The 23,249-nt window shown below is 48.8% G+C and overlaps 1 protein-coding gene across 3 annotated transcripts in view; it reads left to right on the top strand.

The window, feature by feature from the left end:
* myom2b (myomesin 2b) overlaps window positions 1-16,514 on the top strand; it is a 190,222-nt gene extending 173,708 nt beyond the window's left edge. Inside the window, exon 40 of one of the 3 annotated variants that reach the window (XM_072498615.1) lies at window positions 15,651-16,514. The gene's annotated coding sequence lies outside the window, so the exon portion shown is untranslated. Of the gene's footprint in view, window positions 1-1,015; window positions 1,727-4,588; window positions 5,273-15,650 lie in introns of those variants that run through there. The other 2 variants (XM_072498614.1, XM_072498616.1) reach the window with 2 other exon arrangements.
* The last annotated feature ends 6,735 nt before the right edge of the window (window positions 16,515-23,249 follow it).

The following is a 23,249-nucleotide window of genomic DNA, read 5'->3' as shown; positions in this document are numbered from 1 at the left end:
CCGCCACCCTCAACCAGGCAGGCAGGCCCGTGGCATTTTTTTCCCGCACCCTCCATGCCTCCGAAATTCGGCACTCATCCGTCGAAAAAGAGGCCCAGGCTATCGTTGAGGCTGTGTGACATTGGAGGCATTACCTGGCCGGCAGGAGATTCACTCTCCTCACTGACCAACGGTCGGCAGCCTTCATGTTCAACAACACACAGCGGGGCAAAATCAAAAATGAAAATATCTTGCGGTGGAGAATCAAGCTCTCCACCTATAATTACGAGATTAAGTATCGCCCTGTCAAACTCAATGAGCCCCCAGATGCCCTATCCCGAGGTACATGTGCCAGCGCACAAGTAGACCGACTCCGGACCTTCCACGACAGCCTTTGTCACCCAGGGGTCACTCGGTTGCACCATTTCATTAAGGCACAAAATTTGCCCTACTCCGTCGAGGAAGTAAGGCCAATCACCAAGGACTGCCAGGTCTGTGCGGAGTGCAAGCCGCACTTCTACCGGCCGGACCGTGCGCACCTGGCGAAGGCCTCCCGCCCCTTTGAACGCCTCAGCGTAGATTTCAAAGGCCCCCTCCCCTCCTCCGATCGACACACATATTTCCCCAGTGTGATCGATGAATTCTTCCGGTTTCCCTTCGCCATCCCATGCCCCGACATGATGTCTGCCACCGTCATTAAAGCCCTTAATTCTATCTTCACTCTGTTCAGCTTCCCCTACATCCCCTTCATCCACAGTGACAGGGGATCCTCATTCATGAGTGATGAGCTATGACAATTCCTGCTCAGCAGGGGTATCGCCTCCAGCAGAATGACGAGCTACAACCCCCGGGGAACCGGACAGGTAGAAAGGGAGAATGGGATGGTATAGAGGGCCGTCCAGCTGGCCCTGCGGTCCAGAAATCTCCCGGCCTCCCGCTGGCAAGAGGTCCTCCCTGATGCACTACATTCCATTTGCTCATTACTCTGCACTGCTACTAACAGTACACTACATGAACGTCTTTTTGCCTTCTCCAGGAAGTCCACATCCGGGTTATCGCTCCCAACTTGGCTCTCAGCTCCGGGAACCGTGCTTCTCCGTAAACATGTGCGGCTCTACAAGGCGGATCCGTTGGTGGAAAGGGCGCACCTGCTCCACGCAAAACCACAGTACACCTACGTGGCCCGACAGCCGCCAGGATACCGTCTCCCTCAGGTACCTGGCACCACCCCCTTCACACCCGGCACCACCCTCCCCTCCCCTGCCACCCCATCACTTCCCCTAGGACTGTTCCTCCTCCCACTGCCCGCCCCTGTTGATGAAGAAGATTTTGGCACGCTCCCGGAGTCAACTTCGACCACGACAGCGGCAACATCGCCGTCACCACTTCGCCGATCTCAAAGAACCATCAAGGCACCGGACCGGCTGAACCTCTGACCGGCCCGCCTGATGACCAGAGACATTATTTTTACTGCTCTATAAATATTAAAAATTGCTAATTGTGTATAGTTATCCATCACCCCCGCCGGACTCAATTTTAACAGGGGGTGAATGTGGTAACCCACTGTGTTCTGATATGAGAGGTTGTACGGTAGAACCTGCACTCCAGGTTCACCTGTGGCCCCTCCATGCTAGCTCTGCCCAGGAGGCGGGTTATAAATATGCTTGGCCTCCAGCTCGTAGCCATTGTGTCAGCTGCTGTAGGAGGCCACACATCTGATACTAATAAAACCTCAGTTTGGATTCAACTTCGTCTCCAGTCAAATTGATCGTGCCTCAGCGATCAAGTGAAAAAATGTGGGCTACAAGGCACAGTTGGCAAAAGCTTTCTCCCAGTTCTCTCTGATTTGCATTGGATTCTTTTTAACGATCAGCAGCTGCTAATTATCTGAAACATTTGTTGTTCAAAATTCCCCTATTGGAAACCAGAACTTCCTGTTATACAAAAGCCCTTTACAGAGTGATGATTTTATGTTGATGATATTGTTGATTCCTGACAAGTAGAGTGAATGTTCCAAAAGCATTAGAAATAATTCCTCAACCCCGAATGGAGATGAGGCGCTGCTTGCATGCATGGCTTTTAGCTAGGAGCAGGATCTTGCAATTGGTGATTATATTTTGCTTAGGGTTAAATGGCAGGTGAAGACAATGGGGTTGAAACTCTGTGGGCATGATTCTCCGTTTATGAGACTAAGGCCCTGGAATCTCCTTTCCGGGGACGAAGTCCCCATGCCCACCTGCAGATCGGAGGGTCCCGATCACGGGCCAGCCCACTGTGGGGGACCCCCCCCCGGAGTCAGACCCCGCCGCGCATCTTCGAGGACCGCCCCAGCAGACGTACCTGCCAGGGCCCTCCATGTGGGACCATGCGTAACCCACGGCGGCGGAACTCGCCAAAAATTAACGGTCCGCTCAGCCCAACGGGGCCCGGCAGAATTGCCGGGGGGTCCGCTGCCAACGGCCTCCGACCGACGTAGCGTGAACCCCGCTCGAAAAACGGCACCGGAGAATACGACAGCCGGCATCGTGATGGCAGGGCGGGATTTGCGCCGCCCCCTGGGGATTTTTCGACCTGGCGGGGGGTCGGAGAATCCTGCCCCAAGTGTTGACGCCGACGCAGAATTTGTGGACTTTCATGACAGCAAAACTGGCACCGAACCTGGATCTATTCAGCAACTGTGGAGGGGCTAGCACTGGTGCCACGTGGAACACAATCTATTCCAATGAGAAGTAGTGCAGGATTCGCTGGGTCTCTGATTGACACTCGGGAGGCTGACAAGCTGCAGCCTCATATACACATTACAATCCCCACACACACCATCCCAGCCAACAAGATGGCACTGGTTGTGCTGGAGCGCCCATACAGCTGATGGGTCAGCTGGGGCCAGAGGGCACCTAGGGTGGTGGCCTGGGGGAACACCTATACGACCGGGGGCCCTAAGTTCACAGTGTGTAGCTGTATGGCTGCCTTGCTGGCTGCGGCAATGGTATTCCATGCCCGTCCACTCCGACCCCACAGCCCACCTCCTGGCCACCTCTGCTACTCCCCCCCCGGCCATGGCTAAAGCCCCCCAGCCCGCGGCACAACTGTCAGCAAACTATGGCGACGTTGGACACTTTTCGTACGCCCTCTCCCTCCCTTAGCTGCCATGACGCTAGTTTTAAATTGCTCCTTAGTGGCCAGGGATGTGCAGGTTAGGTTATGGGGTTGTCGGGATAGGGGGTGAGGATGAGGAGGTGGATATGGGTGGAGTGCTCATTGGAAGGGTCGGTGTGACTCGATGGGCCGAATGGTCTCCTTCTCCGATTCAATGTATCAATCTAGGATTCTGTGAAAACTAAATTGAACAATTCACATTAAAATGCTTATCCATTGGAGTGGAACCCATGCTTCAAGTGAGGGCAATACTCATCAAGGAATCTATTGCAGGAAAATGTTGCTGCGCAGCCCATGGCTTTCTGCTTGTTCAATTTAATAGGCAGAGACCATGAGCTGCATTTACAATTTTCTACAATGAATTCTCAGTGAGCGCTGCTCTCCATCAAAGCAGAGACCGCTCACTAGAGTTGCTTGTGCAGTGTTCTAAATCCCTGGAGAAAGTTTTCTTGTAGCAGATAGGTCCGCAGACTTTGGCTCAATTGAAGCATTCGCCTGCGTGGAACTTCAATTTTTGTGCAGGACTTTGTTGAGTTTTATTTCCCTGCAGTTGCCTTGCTGGCAGTTTGTGGAAGTACCCTCCTTGCTGGGTTTGCCAGATGTACTGCCCTGGTGAAATGCCAATGAGAGGTCAAATCAAAGTATCCTTTGCCTGCATGTTCAGCTGGATCTGAAAGCTTCCAATATTCTACAACGTTGGAAGAGGAGCCGGAGACTGTCCTGCCTAACACTTATCTCTTCAGCAGCATCTCCAAGAACACCCAAAATATTCAAATCATTTTTTTTTAACTAAACCTAAAGTGCCCAATTCTTTTTTTCCCCCAATTAAGCGGCAATTTAAGAACCCGGGTCCTCGGTCCGTGAGGCAGCAGTGGTAACCACTGTGCCACCGTGCGGCCATAATCAAATCCTTTACCATATTGCTGGGTCTTGCTACACGCAACATTTTCTCTTACACCAGTAACGCACAGCACCAAAATTACTGGAGTGTTGGAGCCCCATTTTGCAGTCAATCTTTCCCTCAGATAATTTTGACAGGAAATGTGGCTACAACTCTAAGGGTGGCACCGTGGCACAGTGGTTAGAACTGTTGCCTCACAGCGCCAGCGGGCCGAGTTCGATTCTGACCTCGGGCGACTGTGTGGAGTTTGCACTTTTCCCCCTTTTAGGTTTTCTACGGGCGCTCAGGTTTACTCCCACAGTTCAAAGATGTGAAGGTGAGGTGGATTGACCATTCTGAATTACCCCTTAGTGTCCAAAGGCTAGGTAGGGTAATGGGGATAGGGCAGGGGATTGAGCCTAGGTGGGGTGCTCTTTCGGAGGGTTGGTGCCGACTCGATGGGCCGAATGGCCTCCTTCTGCACTATAGGGATTCAATTCTATGATTCTATCTACATTAATGGATTTGCCTATATTCAAGGTTGTCATGTGCTTCTTTCCCCTAAATCTACAGATCCTGGAGCTCCCTCCCTAACAGCACTGTGGGTGTACCTGCACCACATGGACTTCAGCGATTCAGGCAGCTCACTACCACCGTCTCAAGGGTAATTTCGGGATGGGCAACAAATGCTGGCTTCGCCAGTAAAGCCATCATCCCTTGAATGAACATTTAAAAAAATGCAGCTTCCAACTACCCTGGAGCAACATTGTGCAGGACCAGGATACAATGTTTGATGCCAATGATGTTTATCTGAATTACATTTTCGAGCTGGCAGTGTTTGAGAGCCATGAGGTCAGGCTGACTCACGGTGTAATGGCATGATGGTCATAAATCACTTTTGAACATTTGAGGCCTTGATTTCTTGTTTTAACAGTTGGTGTTGCGGCCATGAGCAACACTTCTCCATTTTGTCTGAAAACGGAAGCTGATTTGAATTTTTCATTTTCTTTCCAGTGCATTCTAGCTCAGCTATGAATATATCCCCTTCAATTTATTCTCAAATGTTGCTATTTTCACTGGATTTCATCTCATTAAAAAAAGATGAAAATCCTTCTATTTTAATCGCTTTTTAAAAAAAAAGTCAATATTGTAAGGTCAGCATTGGAAAGTTTACACACATACAATCTGTGGAAATTTGAAACTGTCAAAGATGCTAAAATTAAACTGTGTGGCATTAATCGCAAGAATTTTCACATATTTCAATGGGATTCGTCTATAATGTCATTTAAATAATGTCAGCGTGCTGATGATATGTTACACAGCAGAAGTCCAGTTCCAGAATGTGGTATCAATTACAATGTGATCTCCATGTTACACAATATTAATAATGTATTTTCATAGCTCCCAGGAAAATGTAGATTTAATGCACTTTACTTTATCTATTTTAATATTTTTTGCAACGAATGCGAGGTTATGGGCACGATTTAACGGGGGAAAACACGAGTCCCGTTTTGAGCGTGTTTAGCGGGGTTTTTCTCAGTGCCTGCAGCACCAAGAATGACCCCGCTATCAAACACGATTCTGTTTTTTTCCCTTCACCGAGGCCGAAGCCGCACTTGCCTTAATTTCTTTCACTCCCGAGCTCAGCTTGCCAGTGCAGGAAGACATTGGGACACCATTTTAAATGCTGCCCCAATCTCTCGACCCCCCACCGCAGCCTCCGTACCAAATGCCACCCCAACTTACCTGTTTGGGGGTCTTTGCAGCCCCGCCCCTCATCCCACTTGATAAGACCAGGGCATCCCCGGGCCCGAACACTGGCATGGGCAACCTGGCACGTTGGCACTGCGAAGGTGCCACAGTGGCAGTGCCATAGTGCCCAGGTGGCAGTGGGAGTACCAGGATACCATCACCCCTGGGGCCTCCGATAGCCTGGGAGACCCCCTCAGGTGTCGTTACGCCTGGTCCACGTTTCTGGGCCTGGGGAGAATCTGACATCGACAAATTTCAGTGGGTCTAACTGCTCGCTTAAATGTGTAAATCTGAATCACGCCCAGTGAGAGCAAGATCCAGATCACGACATCTTGCGAGATCCCGTTAGATCTCCCGAGGTTTTCAGAGCATCACAAAAACGGCTTCGCCACATCACCCGTTGGGTCGACGAGGCCGTTTGATCGCGCCCTATGTGTTTCTTTGAGTTTAGTCTGAGGATGTGAGCATCTCTAACAAGGCCAACATTTTGCTGGACACAAAGCTGCCCTTGAGAAGATGGTAATGAAACACCTTCTTGAACTGCTGCCATCTGTGTGGTAGATGTACTCCCACAATAGAGGGGGAGTTTCAGGATTCTGACCCAGAGACAGTGAATGAAAGCAAATATATTTCCAAATCGCGATGATGTGTGACTTCGAGTTGATTTATCTGCTTGTCTTGCTCTTCTTGGAGGTTGGGTTTGTGGGCTTGGCAGATGCTGTCAAAGGAGCTTTGGTAAGTTGCTTGGTAAGTTGTGGATGACACACACTGCAGTCACTGTGCACCTGTGATAGAGTGAATGAACTTTAAAGGTGATGGATAGGATGCCAAAAAGTGCTTTTTTTTGCTGGATGTTATCAAGCTCCTAGAGTATTGTTGGAGCTGCACTCATCCAGGCAAGTGAAGAGTATTCCAGCACACTCCTGATTTGTCCCACATAAATACCAGAGAAGCTTTGGCGAGTCAGTGGGTGCAGAATGCCCAGCTTGTGACCTAGTAGCCACAGTATCCATGGGTGGGATTCTCCGCTGGCGGGATTCTCCGTTTTGCCGGCGCCCGGGGTTTCCTGACAGCGTGGGGCTCCCTACAATGGGAAACCCCATTGACCGGCAGGGGTAACAGAGAATCCTGTCGGTGGGTCGGGCAAAAAAGTGGCATGGCGGGGTGGAGAATCCAGCGTTTTGTGCCTAGTCCAGCTGAGTTTCCGGCCAATGGTAACTCCCAGGATGTTGCTGCTCAGGGTTCAGGCAATGGTAATACCATTCAGTGTAATGTTCCAAATTGCTTCCTAGGTGATAATATAAGGGACATCGTTAAAAAGGGACAATACAGAGATCCCAATCACATTCCACAAATCAAAATGACTGAAAACAGCCTTTACAAGACAAAAAACCCAATTGCTATGAATGGGAGGTAGCTTTTCTTTCTGGGGCAGATAGAGCACGGGCTAGGCCAATCATAGTGCTAATGAGCAGCTCACCATTTCAATGGGTGCAAAATCTTGTGGGTCTGTCACTTCTTAAAGCCAGCCTGCCGCTCTTAAAGGGGAGGTGGAACGTTCAGTTGTGGCGAACAGACAGAAATCATGAAGGCCAGAGGCTGAACGATGGTGGCCAGGGGAGATTGTACCTTAGATTTCCTCATGAAACAAGTGAGGACTTGGATAGGAGGTCCTCTCTGCTTCAGATGGGCAATGGTTGCTCTGGAAAGTTAGTCAACAACAGTGTAGATAGAGGGTCGGGCAGAACAATGTACATGGTGGAGTTCCACTTGTTAAACATTTTAATTGTAGGTTTAGGAAAAATAGCCCATGAAACCTGAAATGAAATCATAAATGTTAGAGATCCACTGCAGACTAACAGAAGTAAAGCAAGGTTCCACCTGAAGATTTTTTTTTTAAAATTAGTGTACCCAATTCATTTTTTCCAATTAAGGGGCAATTTAGCGTGGCCAATTCACCTAGCCTGCACATCTTTGGGTTGTGGGGGCGAAACCCATGCAAACACGGGGAGAATGTGCAAACTCCACATGGACAGTGACCCAGAGCCGGGATCAAACCTGGGACCTCGGCACCGTGAGGCTGCAGGGCTAACCCACTGCGCCACTGTGCTGCCTTCCACCTGAAGAATTAACCTATCTTTCTCTTTCAGATGCTGACTAAACTATTTGTATTTTCCCTATAATTATTTTTTATTTTGGTGTTTAATCTACCATTCCAGTTGTAATAAAATGCAATTTTAATTTTGTTGTTCAGTGTGAAACTTGGTGTTAAACCATTGATTGGCTTTGCAAAATGAATGCCTATGAGGCAGACCACACTAAATGATGCTCTGAGTACCATTTACAAGTTTGTCTTATTAAGGAGGAGGAGGATGGCTCCAGTCAGGCATTGCAAAGCAATCTCTCTTTCCATTCTCCCCCCTCCTCCCCCCCACCCCAGTGCAAGCAGCCATGAATTGTACTTATTTTTCTTGTTTGAAAAGTATGTAAAATAATGATCGTTTGGCAGCTGGACATATCTTGCCTTTGCTCAACACGTAGCTTTACGCTAAATGATACGTTGCATCAAATGTGCCACCAATGCAAACCTACGGTGAGGTTAGGCTCAATTAAGACTTCAAACTTAAATAACAACTGACACCATAAAGTACACAACAACTAGCTTACACATAACATTCACCACTAATCAACATTTGTAATACCAATATGATTTTTTGCTCTGGATTGTTGATTGTCATTTTAAATTATGAAAACATACTTTTGCTGAAATTGGAAGCATCTGTGGAAAAATTATGATTCTTTAAAATGTTTTCCTTAATTGTGTTTTAGTCATAATGTTCAAGTTCTACAAGATACAACTGAATCAATCAGTCCATGACTGATAAGAATGCCAATCTTACTGCAACCTTACTTACCTCGTGAAATAATTTTGACAGTATGTGTTCCCCTTTCTGTCTTCTGGATGAGTTGTTTAATCAATAAGCGATTTTCAAGGCCTCATCTGTCCTTTTGGCTGGACATATGATCCCATGGCAGTATTTTGAAGAAGTGCAGGGGACCGTGCATGGTTTCCTTCACTAAAACTGATCGTCTGGTCATGAACATATTGCTGTTTTTGTAACTTTGTTACGTGGAGAGGCCTGGGGCTGGATTCTCTGGTCCGGCAGCTGAGTTTTCCTGGGTGGCGCGCCCTCGCCGGCAGCGGGTTTCTCCGTTCCCACCACCTTCCAATGGGATTTCCCATTGTGGCCACCCCATGACGCCAGAAAACCCGCGGGCTTGGGTGCGATGCCGGAGCAACGGAGAGTTCCGCCGGTGGAGAATCCAGCTGCCTGATCTGTCCACTAATATGGGGAACGCAGGGCCAGGAAAATTCCCAGCTCCGCAAACCCGACCGAGGAAAGATTGCCCTGAAGGATTAGGTTTTTGGTCTAGTGATGAGGTGCAAGTGAAAATGGGATCCAAGGCAGGCGACGCGGTGAAGATGACGGAGGCTGAAAGGTGCAGAGCCGGGCTGGGTGTAAGGCCAGCTCCAATTCACTCACACGTTGTTGAGGTTATAAAAATAAACAATGGGCGCGATCTACCGGCTTCGTCGTGCTCGCGCTTGAGCGTCACATGGCTGTTAGATCGTGGGAGAGGCCAAAGTTGGAAACCGCATCTGCACCGATCCGTTTGCGGTCTAACCGGCCCGGCTCCCACTGGCAAAATCAGGATCCTGCCGTGGAATGGCGAAAACCAATAATCATCAATAAAAGCCAATCTCCATACCATTAACAGGATTGACCCCCCTATCTAATGGCTTCCTGTGATCTCACCATCTCCCCAGCAAGTCACATGGGTGGCTTTTAGTACACCTTTTTAAAAACAAGAAGCTGGTGGAGTAGCTGCTGTGGAGATCCGAGGAGCTGAGTAGCCATCTTCGAAGTCGGGCAATCAGCCCAGGCACACTGGGATTGCTGGCCCAGTGCTGGGGGGGGGGGGGGGGGGAAAGAGGGGCGACCAGCCTTGGTTGGGGGGGGCCCCAGTGCCCGCGGGTCTGCCACGCCACCCACTGGATCATCTGTATCCATAATGGGGGCAGTCCCGGCTACAGCCTATCTGCCCCAGCGACCGCCCATGACCCCCACTGATAGTGGCATCCTCTGGGCACACAGCTGAAGGCCATTACTGATAAGGAATTGCTAATTGTAGCAATGTGAGCACTTCACAGCCCCCAAGTGGATTCCTGTGGGTACATGTGCCATGTCGCAGGTGAGAGTTATTGCCTCGCATCCCAACCAGACATTGAGGCCTGGACACTCTGCCTGAACACCAGAAGCTTCAACAACACAGAGGCAGAAGGCAACATCTAAACATGCAAGAGCTCAGCCTAGGCACTGAGGTCATCCCCACAACCAGAATGCGGATGTGTGCACCAGGGAGGGAATCAGCGCCCAATCCAGGTAACATTACCAGGGGTGACGTCCGGTGGTGGCCATGGTGTCAGTGGTCACACACAGGGAAGCTCCTGCTTGAAGGCAGAGAAAACAGCTCTTATTACCCGATATTGGGTGGAATTTTGATGAAAAGTTGTAGTTGAAGGTCAGAGGAGTAGTTTCCCCCAGGAGTGGTATGTCCACTGGTTACCAAACCTGGCAGAAGACGGTGAGAGACCTGGCCAAAGAGTTGGAGGAAACCTGTGGTGCTGCAGCCAGTGTAAGGATGGCTGAGGGGGAAGGGCTGGTGCAAGATGGAAGGCCACAGATGGAGCAGTTGATGGCTTTTATTCAGGAGGAATTCCGGCAACAGAAGAAGGAAATGTTGGAGGATTGCTCGAAGGCCACCAAAGGAGCTGTGGCATCCCTGAAGAGTTCGATGGAATGGATGGAGAAGAGTTTGGAGGTCACAGATTCAGGAGATCGATGGAGAGTTCTCGGACCACAGCAATCGTCTGGTGGCTCTGGAGGCAGAGGAGGGGCTCCTAGGAGACCTTTGTAAAATGTTGAGGGCAAAGGTGGAGGAGCAGGAGGATACCTTGCGAAGGCAGAACCTGCAAATAGTGGGCCTGCCTGAAGGAGTGGAAGGTGTGAGTGCCATGAGGTACGTCTCGAGGATGCTGGCGGAAGGGGTGCCAGATAAGGCGCCTGAAGTGGACCGAGTGCATAGGTCCCCGAGGCAGAAGCCTAGAGCTGGGGAGCCACCATAGGCAGTGATCGTGAGACTCCATAAATTTGTGGAGAAAGAGAAGATTTTGCGATGGGCCAGGGAGAAGTGTACCTGCGATTAAGAGGGGAATAAGATCCGAATTTATCAGAACATTGGAGCCGAGTTGGCGAAATGGCGGACAAGGTTCAATAAGGCCAAGGTGGTGCTGTACCAGCAGCGGACCAGGTTCGGAGTGCTTGATATGCCATCAATGAACACACGACGAGTGGTGAACGTAACTGAGGCTTTAATAAACTAAATAGAAAGTCTCCTGTTCTCGGATCCCGAACTGAGGCAGCAGCAGAGACCAGCCACCTTTATACTGAGCCCGTGGGGAGGCGGAGCCAGCAGGCAGTAGTTTACCACATTATCTATAATACAGTGGCAGTTTACCACAATACACATAATATATACTACAGTGGTTCGGAGCCAGAAGGGACAAGCCCAGGCATGTAACAATAAAATAGTACAATACAATACAATGGTTTACCACAGTGCTTTACCCAGCAAAATTATGGATGACGTTCAGAGGCCGGGAATATTATTTAAAGAACCCCTTAAGCGGCCGAAGACTTCATTAAGGAGCATAAACTGGGGACGAACTGAGTGAACAATGCTTGGGAACCGGGTACTGGCACTTCGTAATGGTTGGGAACATGTTTGAAGTGGGGGTAGGGGTTGGGGGATTTTCGGCCCCTTCAGTTTCGAAGGAGTCCTTTTCTGGATTTGCTGTTTACTGTTGAGATTAGAAGGTGTGGTGGGCTGAAACGTTTATGTGGGGATTCCCATCCCCACCTCCTGTTTTATGAGATTGTTTGTGTTTCGCATTTGTTTGTTTGCTTTTAGGCTAGGCGGCCTGGGGTTCTGGAGGAGTCTTTATTTGGGTGGGGGCGGGTAATGTCAGCAGGGAGCCTTCCTCCTTGAGTTGAGGAGTGAGGGGAGGGGGAGGGGAGGTAATTGGGAAGTGCCTTTGAACAAGGGCTGTCATGCTAGCAGGTAATGCTGGTGAACGGAAGTGAGGTGGTAGGGGAGAAGGCCATCTGGGATGAGTTAGGTATAGGGTGGAATTAAGTGGAGAAGATAACGAATGGTAGAGGGGATTGGAGGCGTGAGGGGATTGGAGGCGTAAGCCTCCGGCAAGACTCCGGTAAGGCTGGTAACGTGGAACGTCCGGGGACTGAATGAGCCAGTTAAAAAGTCACGGATGTTCGCGCACCTCAGGAGCTTGAAAGCAGTCATCTTTCTGCAGGAGGCGCACCTCCACGTGAAGGACCCGGTTAGGTTAAGGAAGGGCTGGGTAGGGCAGGTTTTCAACTTGGAGTTTGATTCGAAATTGAGAGGAGTGACGATTTTAATGAGCAACAAAATGGGATTTGTGAGTGCGAAGGAGGTGAGGAATCCGGGTGGGAGATATGTGATTGTGAGTGGGATATTGGAAGGGGCAATGTGTATGCCCCAAATTGGGATGATATGGGTTTTATGAGGGGGTTGCTAGCAGCAATCCCGGATTTGGCCACCCACCATGGGATCATGGGAGGAGATTTTAATTGTGTTCTAGAGCTGAGGGTGGATAGGTCGAGCCCCAGGTCAATGGGTAGGGTACGAATGGCAAAGGAGCTTGGGGGGTTTATGGAGAGGATGGGTATGGTGGACCGATGGTGTTTTCAAAACCCAGGGGGAAGAGAGTATTCCTTGTTTTGACAGGTCTGTAAGGTGTATTCAAAGATTGACTACTTTGTAGTGAGCTGGGAGATTTTGGTTGGGGTGGAGGGGGCAGAGTTTGCGGGGATAGTTATCTCGGACAACACGCTCCACTGGCTGGAGTTTCAGTTAATATCGGGATGGGAACAGAGGCCGGGGTGGAGGTTTAATTAGGGTTTGTTGGCAGATGGAGGTTTTTGTGATAGGATGCGGGCAGCGATTAAGGAGTATGTGGAGTTGAATCAGAATGGGGAGGTGTCAGTTGCCATATTTTGGGAAGCACTGAAGGAAGTGGTCCAGGGAAAATTATTTTGTTAAAGCTCGTGCAGGTAGGGAAAGGAAGGAGGAATATGACTGTCTAGTGAGCGAGATAGTGAGGTGGGCAGGGAGTATGCAAGGTTGCCTACCTTGGAGAGATTGGTGAGGAGGAAAAAGTTGCAGGGGCAGTTTGACAGGGCAGCACGGTAGCATTGGGGATAGCACAATTGCTTCACAGCTCCAGGGTCCCAGGTTCAATTCTCGGCTTTGGTCACTGTCTGTGCGGAGTCTGCACATTCTCCACGTGTGTGCGTGGGTTTCCTCCGGGTGCCCCGGTTTCCTCCCACTGTCCAAAGTCCAAAGATGTGCGAGTTAGGTGGATTGGCCATGCTAAATTGCCCATAGTGTCCAAAATTGCCTTTAGTGCTGGGTGGGGTTACTGGGTTATGGGATAGGGTGGAAGTGTGGACCTTGGGTAGCGTGCTCTTTCCAAGAGCCGGTGCAGACTAGATGGGCCAAATGGCCTCCTTCTGCACTTCTATAAATTCTATAATTCTATGACAGGTTGACATTGGGGAGGGCGGTAGGGAAACTGCACAGGCAAGAGGGGTGCAATATGAGTATGTGGAGAAGGTGAGAAGTGCTGCGGAGACAGGCTGCACCCAGGAAAATATTGAAGATACAGACTGGGGCTGGAGATGTGATGTCGGGGAAGAATAACGAGGTGTTTAGGGAATACTACCAGGGATTGTACGAGGTGGACCTGGGGGGGAGAGGAGGGAGACATGGGGCGGTTTCTGGGCGAGCTGGAATTTCCCCAGGTGGAGGGAGCAAAGAGGCAGGAGTTGAAGGAGCCCCTGGGGGTTCTGGATAGTATCTGGTACCAGAGGTGATGGTGACCATGGATGCGGAGAAGGTATTTGATCGGGTGGAGTGGTGGTTCAAGCTTTTGGGAAGGTGCATGGGTGCGGTTGCTGTAAGTGGCACCAAGGGTGAGTGTGAGATGAATAATATGAGTTTGTGAACCTTTGATTTACACAGGGGTACGAGGCAAGGATGCCCGCCTCTGCAGTGCAGGGCAATCTCATCATCGGTGACCGTCTGTCCCCGGCCATACGCTGCAAACCTCAGGGCCCGTTCCTCATAGGGGGTGAGGGCTCTGATGTCCAGCACCCTGCCAACTGTCTGGGCTCTATCCCGTCGGGGACACAGAGCGGGCATTGTGAGCCGCACATGAGGTAACGTGGGTGAGCAACACTGAATCAGCTGGTGGGACAGTCATTTGCGGCGTGAGGCCTGTGGAGTCTTGTTAAGTGGACAAATTAATGTTTGATGCCGGTGACGGCCTCCCCAGGTCACCTGTCGGGAAGCTCGTGGCAGTTCCAGCTCGCTATCACACTTTGAAACCTTGCCATTAAATTGCAGCCAATATCACAAAAAACAGGCATCGGCCTTATCACTCACACTTCTCACCCTCCTACATGCTCCCAATGCCCTATCCATGCCACCTCATGACTTCACCCAACACCAATGGACCCACATACTCTCCATGCCATCCACCTAATCCTCCTAGCCCTTTATAGCCCCTTTGCCAACTTGTGCAAACTCATGCCAACCCATGCCCCATCCACAACTCTTTACTCTGACACCTACCATGCCAACTCACCCAGTATGCACCATGGACAGATCTCAGGACTGATGCTAAGAAGTTCTTAAATTCTTACCAATAAATTTACTATTTCAAAAAACCACTTGCATTGGTAAAAAACCATTTGTTCCACTTAAATTCCTTTAATCACTTATGAAAGCAAGCAACTGTAGTCCCATTTCAAAGAATTAATAACCAATTGGAGCTGGCAATCAAACTGTGAATTGACAAGCACCCCGCTGCGATACTGAAAAGTTTTAAATTCAGTTGTGCAACACTAAATCTGTAATGTTAGCCCTCAAGCATAAGAGACAGCCAACAGAGTTCAACAGCAAGCAATAATTTTATTTTTCTTTATACACTTTTTAAAACATTTACTGGGCAGGAGATTTAAATTCCTTGACAGCTCCTCTTGACCACTCCTCTTGGCTGTTCCAATGAGTTTATGCACTTTCTTTTCACATTCATTTGTACTTTTAACCACACTTTTACCACACCCAAATGACACATTACCACCGCCAAACATGTCTCGAGACCACATCCAAAAGGGTACCCTACCTCTCCAAATAACTCCAGCTTTAAACATTCTCCCACCTTGTCTAAGTGCACATGCCTTGTCTAAGATATAGCACTGGCCAAAATCAGATCAGACTGAACCAATAGTTGCCTCTGTGAACCAAGGATGTGTGAATTAGAACTCAGCCCATTCCTTCCACGCTTTGGAAATGGTGGAATCTAGGTCTGGGGGCAGCAGTACCAGATCTGGATCTCCACTAGCATTTACGTGAAATTGGAAGGCCTCTTCACCTCTGTGAAAATTCAGGACATTTCAGAAAGCTCTTCATTCACTGGAATGCATTTTAAGACTTCCTGAGGTTGTGAATACTGTTATATAAATGCTATTTTTCTTCCTCACTCACAATCAACATGGACATTTTTTTTTAGCTTTGCTGTAGCAGCTCCCATTTACTTTAGAGATACTCTAAGTGTCATTATCAGATCTGTTTTAAACCTGTGATGTTTACCACAGCATCCCAGTGAAGTAATACCTGGCTGTCAGAAAGATAATAATTACCTTTTCTCCCACAGTGTTTCTTCAATATTGAACATGCTGACAAAGCATGCTGAGAGAACAAATGAAGAGAAAGCAAATGTGAAGCGAACTTTTAAGCAATAGCCCACACTTCTTTCAGTATGGAGATTAGTGCAACATGTACATTTCATGATGAAGATAGCGGCCATTGTTTTTGGCACAGCATATTTTTGCTCGAGATGTTTCTCAGTCATTGCATTGACCTAAAGAGTAATTATAATTTTCACCGACAAATTACAAGTTCACATTGAAGAAAATATACTTGTATTTAACAAGACATCTAAGAAAACATCTGACGTTATCTGTTCACCGTCATTTTCACCGAATCACAGAATTTACAGTGCAGAAGGAGGCCATTCGGCTCATCGAGTCTGCACCGGCCCTTGGAAAGGGCACACCTCCACCCTATCCCCATAACCCAGTAACCCCACCTAACATTTTTTGGACACTAAGGGACAATTTTAACATGGCTAATCCACCTAACCTGCACATCTTTGGACTGTGGGAGGAAACTGAAGCACCCGGAGGAAACCCACGCAGACATGGGGAGAATGTGCAGACTCCGCACAGACAGTGACTCAAGCCGTGAATCGAACCTGGGACCCTGGCGCTGTGAAGCAACAGTGCTAACCACTGTGCTACCATGCCACCCGATATTGCAAATCTGCTTAACATCATGACAGAAATGAAAGTAAGAATACAATGCTGCATTTAATACGGAGATGTTGGAAGTGGTACATAAATGGTACCGCTGTCATAATGATATGAAAGAGAGTGCTTGTAAAAATATATTAAAAATCACAATGCACCCATCTCTACGGCTGCCTCCTTAAAATACAAAATAAAGAGGTAAAAACAAATTACAGGTTGTTGGAAATCTGAATTAAAATGCTGGAAATGCACAGCAGAGTCAACCAGCATGCATTCAGAGATAAATATTACAAATGCAAGCCTGAAACGTTAACTTGCTGTTACTTGCTCCAGGTGCTGACGGAGTTTTTTCCAGGTTTTTGTACTGTTTTTGTGTGACAATAGGAAGTTGAAAAAGTGAGGGGGCACTGCAGGGCTGTCTGGATTTGTGGCATTAAAGGGGTTGATTTTCAAATTTGTAATCCACATAGTTTTCGATCCACCAGTTTTAGAGAACGAAAAATTCAAAGGACCTGCGTGCAAATTCTCGCTACGTGCTTCCAGTAGGTGAGGTTCATTGCCAGGAATATAAAGATGCCTTTTCAAGAGCCATTGGCACTGGGTGACTGACATAAGACCATAAGATATAGGAGCAGAATTACACCATTCGGCCCATCGAGTCAGCCGCCATTCAATCATGGTCGATATGTTTCTCATACCCATTCTCCTACCTTCTCCCCATAACCTCTGATCCCCTTATTAATCAATCTCTGTCTTAAAATTAAGGCCTCCACAGCCTTCTGCGACAATGAGTTTCACAGATTCACCACCCTCTGGCTGAAGAAATTCCTCCTCATCTCTCATAATATCCACGCATTTATATAATGAAGTGCAGACAGGCAGTGATTGACACACAGGAGGACCAGTGAGCACACGGCACGGTGCAGCCAATCACCAGACAGGACACTACCATTATAAAGCCAGAGGGCACTAGGTTTCCCGCTCTCTCTGGACCCAGCCACTGAGACAGTCAGAGTCCACGAGCTAGCAAGTGCAAACACCATGCGGTAGCTAGTAAGTCTGGTCAGGCTGGTACAAGGTCTCCAGTCAGTTCAGTATAGTGTGGACCCACAGTTAAATACGTATGCTAGTTCTATCGTTCAATAAAACCTTGTTGGATCTTCTACAGTGTTAGAGGTCAGTTTCCCGCATCGCTGAATCAAGTGCAGTCCACACCGAACCGACCTGCATAACACATCAATCTCAGTATTAAAGGATCGTCCCTTCAGTCTGAGGCCTTACCCTCGGGGTCTAGTTTTTCCTATTACTGGAAACACCTTCTCCACGTCCACTCTATCTAGCATCCTGTAAGTTTCAGTGAGATTTCCTCCTCATCCTTCTAAACTCTAACATGTACAGACCCAGAGTCTACGACCGCGCCTCATATGATGAGCTCTTCATTCCAGGGATCATTTTTGTGAACCTCCTTTGGACCCTTACCAAGGTCAGCACATCCTTCCTTAGATACGGGGCCCAAAACTGCTCACAATACCCCAAATGGGGTCTGACCAGAACCTTATACAGCCTCATAAGTACATCCCTGATCTTGTTTTCTAGCCCTCTCGTCATCAGACATGCAAAATTAAAACAAACATAATCTTCGAGTCTGACATAAAAAAAACAGTTTACAGCGGTGCTGTTATTTAGAAACATTGTGATAATCCATTAGTTTCTATCAATGATGACAGCACCTCATTATTTAAAAGGGAACATTTGGGTACATACTTGCTTTAGCATGGTGTGAGGATTGAGAGACGCCAATAAGTAGTGATAAAGAATGTAGATGTACAAAGCTCACCCAGAATCAAAGGCAGTTCTCCCTGTGTGAGGATGAGGGGAAACCATGCAGTGCATTGAATCCTTCTACTTCGTAACAGAGGTTTAGATCAAACCTACATCGACAAGAAGGGCCATTGTTCCCTGCTCGGATTAATTTTTGGTAAGCTGTCCACGATTCAGAAATAATTGGGGTTCAAACAGACAGAGAGGGCTCAAGGATGAACGTGTTCTTGAAAATGTCACATTAAAAGTCAGTGAAGGTGAGAAGAAAAGCGAGTGGCGGTGCTTTTCTGAGATTGGGCTGCTATGCATTTTGAGGATTAGTTTTCACCTGGTCTTTGATATGCTACCATAGTCAAAACTGAAAAATTGTTCCATTGGCCACCATCTGCTAATATGACCCCAAATTAAAAATCTGTCTTTGATAACTTCTGACTTTGACAGATCCCAGCTGCAGGAATGCTGGAGATAGAAAACAAAATGCCATCAGTTTTTTTCTGACAATATAGCATCACCTTTAGAAGAGCCCTAAAGTGGCAGCACGGTGGTGCAGTGGGTTAGCCCTACTGCCTCACGGCACCAAGGTCCCAGGTTCGATCCTGGCTCTGGGTCACTGTCCGTGTGGAGTTTGCACTTTCTCCCCATGTTTGTGTGGGTTTTGCCCCCACAACCCAAAGATGTGCAGGCTAGGTGGATTGGCCACGCTAAATTGCCCCTTAATTGGAAAAAATGAATTGGATATTCTAAATTAAAAAAAAAAAAAGCCCTAAATGCAATTTTGCAGAGATAATCATTTTTTGTGGATTTTCCAATCGGGTTGCCAAATGTCAAATTGGTGCCAAGTAACAGGTAGGCTTGTACTGGCGACCAAAATTATAGAGGAAGTGCACTGAGGTTGGCTTAGCTCGAATCATTTCTACTTTCAGGAGAGATTGCGTTCTCCTCCTGCATAGTGTGGGCGTGATCACAAGTCCTCATTTAAAACAACAATATGTTGATTCACTGCAGCCTCCAACCTTCACAAAGATGAAAAATTTGGGAATTAAACAGACACGGAGCTTTGTGCTTCTTCACAGACTGAAGCAGCAGAATAATCTCTGAGGGAAAGAGCCATTACAAACACAGATTGTACCTTCATTGATGCACCAGGTCACCTGCTTGGAAGAGACATGCACGTCGCGCAGAGCCCGGAGATGAACAGGGCTTTATGTTGAAAGAATAGAAAAGGAAGTGAGACTTTCTCTACTGGCAGGAGCCAGAGATTTGAGCAAATGCTGGCAGAACTCAGGAGTGGAAATTTATTTAAGTTACAACAGGCACAGTAAGGGCCAATTTCAGAGACCACCATATTGTTCCAAAGTGGGAGCTGAAAGCTGACCGTCAGCTGTTTTTCAGGGATAGACCATAGAATATACAGTGCAGAAGGAGGCCATTCGGCCCATCAAGACTGCACTGACCCACTTAAGCCCTCACTTCCACCCTATCCCCATAACCCAATAACTCCTCCTAACCTTTTTGGTCACTAAGGGCAATTTAGCATGGCCAATCCACCTAACCTGCATGTCTTTGTACTGTGGGAGGAAACCTGAGCACCCAGAGGAAACCCATGCAGACAACGTGTAAACTCCACACAGACAGTGACCCAGCAGGGAATTGAACCTGGGACCCTGGTGCTGTGAAGCCACAGTGCTATCCACTTGTGCTACCGTGCTGCCCAGATACCTGGTGGCTGCTTAAAACAAGCATAAGCGGGGGCCTAATACTTCTTTTAGGGCCTCTTCCAAATGAGGCAGAGCCATCACCATGCCCAAGGGTTCTCTATGGCCACAATCAAAAGTTCAGCTATTATTTAACTTAACACTTCCTTAGAGTGCCATGGCTGTACTCACAACCAACCCCCCTCCCCCCCCTCCCCCCTCCCCCCCTCCCCCTCCCCCCTCCCCCTCCTCCCCTCCCCCCTCCCCCTCCCCCCTCCTCCCCCCTCCTCCCCTCCCCCCCCCCTCCCCCCTCCCTCCCCCCTCTCTCCCCTCTCCCCCCTCCCTCCCCCTCTCCCCCACCCCTCCCTTACCCCCCCACCCCTCCCCTACCCCCCCACCCCTCCCCTACCCCCCCATCCCCACCCTCCCCCTCTCCCCCCCTCCCCCTCTCCCCCCCCTCCCCCCCACCCCCCCACCCCCCCACCCCCCCTCCTCCCGCATCCCAATATAAAGCTGTGTAAATCAGATGAGCTGCCTGTGCAAGCACAGCAGACGGTTGAGCCAAATGTTGTTACCATGTTGGGTCTGTCTGAGGTCCCCATTTTGGGGCACACACTCTCAGGTCATAACCTGAGAGTACTCAGAGAGGCCTCAGATACTAAATGATAGTTGTGAATTATACAGGTGTAGAAGATACTTCATGGATAGGAAACTGGTAACCTGAAGCTCTGGAACTTTAGGGATAATGGAGCAATTGACAAAAATGTTGGGATTAAGGGCAGCACAGTGGCGCAGTGGTTAGCACTGCTGCCTCATGGAGCCGAGGACCCAGGTTCGATCGTGCCTCTGGGTCACTGTCCATGTGGAGTTTGCACATTCTCCCCGTGTTTGCTTGTGTTTCGCCCCACAACCCAAAGATGTGCAGGCTAGGTGGATTGGCCACACTAAATTGTCCCTTAATTGGAAAAAATGAATTGGATACTCTAAATTAAAAAAAAAAGATTGGGACTAATATCAGGAAACATTTCTTCTCAAAACAATTAATGCCTAGAGCAGACTTCCAGGCGGGTGGCGAAAGCAGGCGGCTGGATTCTCCAGAAATGGGGCTATGTCCCCACAAAGGCATAAAAATGCTGGGGAGGGATTCTCCCAACGGGTGACTAAGTGCCGACGCCAGAGTATAAACGGGAGTGTTTTACTCCGGCATCGGCGCCCATTCCGGGACCCCATTCTGCGGCCCACAGGGGGCTAGGATGGTGCTGGAGCGGCCTCCGCCGCCCCAGCTGTCGATCAAGGCCTGAACCCAGTGCCACAGGGTCTGCGCATGCGTAGTGGCCTTCATCCCCGTGGCGGCCCCGACGCCAAATGACATAGGGCTACAGGAGCCAGCGTGGAGGAAAGGAGGCCGGGGGTGCAGAGAGGCCGGCCCGCCAATCAGTGGGCCAGGCCACTACGGAGGCCCCCCCCCCCCCCCCCCCCCCCCAGCCGCTCCTGGACACTTCAACGCCGAGGTTCCGCAGCTTCAGCTGTGGATACGGGACCCCGCACCTCCGGTTCTGAGTCCGCGCAAGTGCAGGGCGGCAGCCTACAGCGGCCGCGCCGAACGCGATGGCGGACTCAAGCGGCGCACCTGGACCATCAAAGGTCCCAAAGATCTGCCCCACGTCGCTCCATCTAACCAGCCAGATCGCCGCCCCGGCTGCACATAAGACTCCCCCAGTACTTGATCCCCCCGTCCCCCACCAGGGCGGCCGCGGGCTGAGACCGCAGCCGCCGCGCGAGAGTCCCGACCGGCCAGATGTGGTTAGAACCAGCCGTTGGGAATTCGGCCAGTCGAGACCGGAGCATCTGGCAATGGCCCCCCAGCCGCGCAAATCGTGTAAATCGGGAGCGGCGCCGGGCCCATTTCGGGCGTAAAAGTGGATTCTCCGCCATTTTGGCACGGGGCTGCGGAGAATCCAGCCCAGGAACTCTGCCAATGGTTAGGTGCAATTGGATTGGATTGGATTGGATTGTTTATTGTCACGTGTACCGAGTTACAGTGAAAAGTATTTTTCTGCGAGCAGCTCAACAGATCATTAAGTACATGAGAAGAAAAGGGAATAAAAGAAAATACATAATAGGGCAACACAACATATACAATGTAACTACGTAAGCACTGGCATCGGATGAAGCATACAAGGTGTAGTGTTAATGAGGTCAGTCCATAAGAGGGTCATTTAGGAGTCTGGTGACCGTGGGGATGAAGCTGTTTATGAGTCTGTTTGTGCGTGTTCTCAGACTTCTGTATCTCCTGCCCGATGGAAGAAGTTGGAAGAGTGAGTAAGCTGGGTGGGAGGGATCTTTGATTATACTGCCAGCTTTCCCCAGGCAGCGGGAGGTGTAGATGGAGTCAATGGATGGGAGGCAGGTTTGTGTGATGGACTGGGCGGTGTTCACGACTCTTTGAAGTTTCTTGTGGTCCTGGGCCGAGCAGTTGCCATACCAGGCTGTGATGCAGCCTGATAGGATGCTTTCTATGGTGCATCTGTAGTAATAATGTTAGTTTTAGAATTAATTTTTAAAAGATTAGAACGAGTATAAGTTAGGTAAAAAGTGGATCTGTTTGGGAGAGCTCGCAGAGAGTCGCCTCGCTCCGGCGCCATCTTGGTAAAGACTTGGTAAAGACAATGGTGGGAGCACTGTATATTTTGATGTGGAAGAATGAACTCAAGAGCTGAATGACAACTCTCGGCTACCTTTGTGCACACAGAATACTTGCTATCTATATTTAGAACACAGGATGGAACCTGAATACCTTCTGACTCGGGTGAATGATTGTAAACCAGCTTTAGAATGAGATTACATCTGATTATGTTAACGTGCACAGGTTGTGGAGTTTTTTAAATCTACTTTCATATTCAGCTTTAGTACAATGGAGCGGCTCCAACTTACGCATTCTCTAACGAAACAGTGAAGAGTATCGAACAGTAAAAACAGCTGCTGCGTTATTTTCTACAAACACCGAGTAAGATCTTCGAGTATGCCCTGAGTTTATTGGATGAGCACTGAAAATGGCAGGTCACCGATACAAAGATTTCCAAACATTTTGTTGTGAAGTAGAAAATGGATTAAAATCAGCTTGGGCAACTGGGCCAAGTTAGACATATGGTATTTATGTGTCATTCTGCAAATCAAAACTGTTTACGCGGAAAGGCTTGAAAGCACAACTTCTGCAGCAAACAGGAATGTTAAAAATTAGCACCTGAAATGAATCATCTTGGGATGCTGTGCCAAAATATTTCGCGAAAAGAAGCAGGTGGCTGATGAGAATTAATATTTTTCTTTCCACAGTGAGTTATGACCTGGAATGCATTGACAGAACATGTGGATAGAGCTTCCACAGAGCTCCCACTGACATCGCGGACCAAATGACCTCTTTCAGTGCGG

This window comes from Scyliorhinus torazame, chromosome 4 (assembly GCF_047496885.1).
Source record: "Scyliorhinus torazame isolate Kashiwa2021f chromosome 4, sScyTor2.1, whole genome shotgun sequence".
NCBI lineage: Eukaryota > Metazoa > Chordata > Chondrichthyes > Carcharhiniformes > Scyliorhinidae > Scyliorhinus > Scyliorhinus torazame.
The sequence above is the reverse complement of the archived record's forward strand: the minus strand, read 5'-3'. Positions and strand labels throughout refer to the sequence as shown.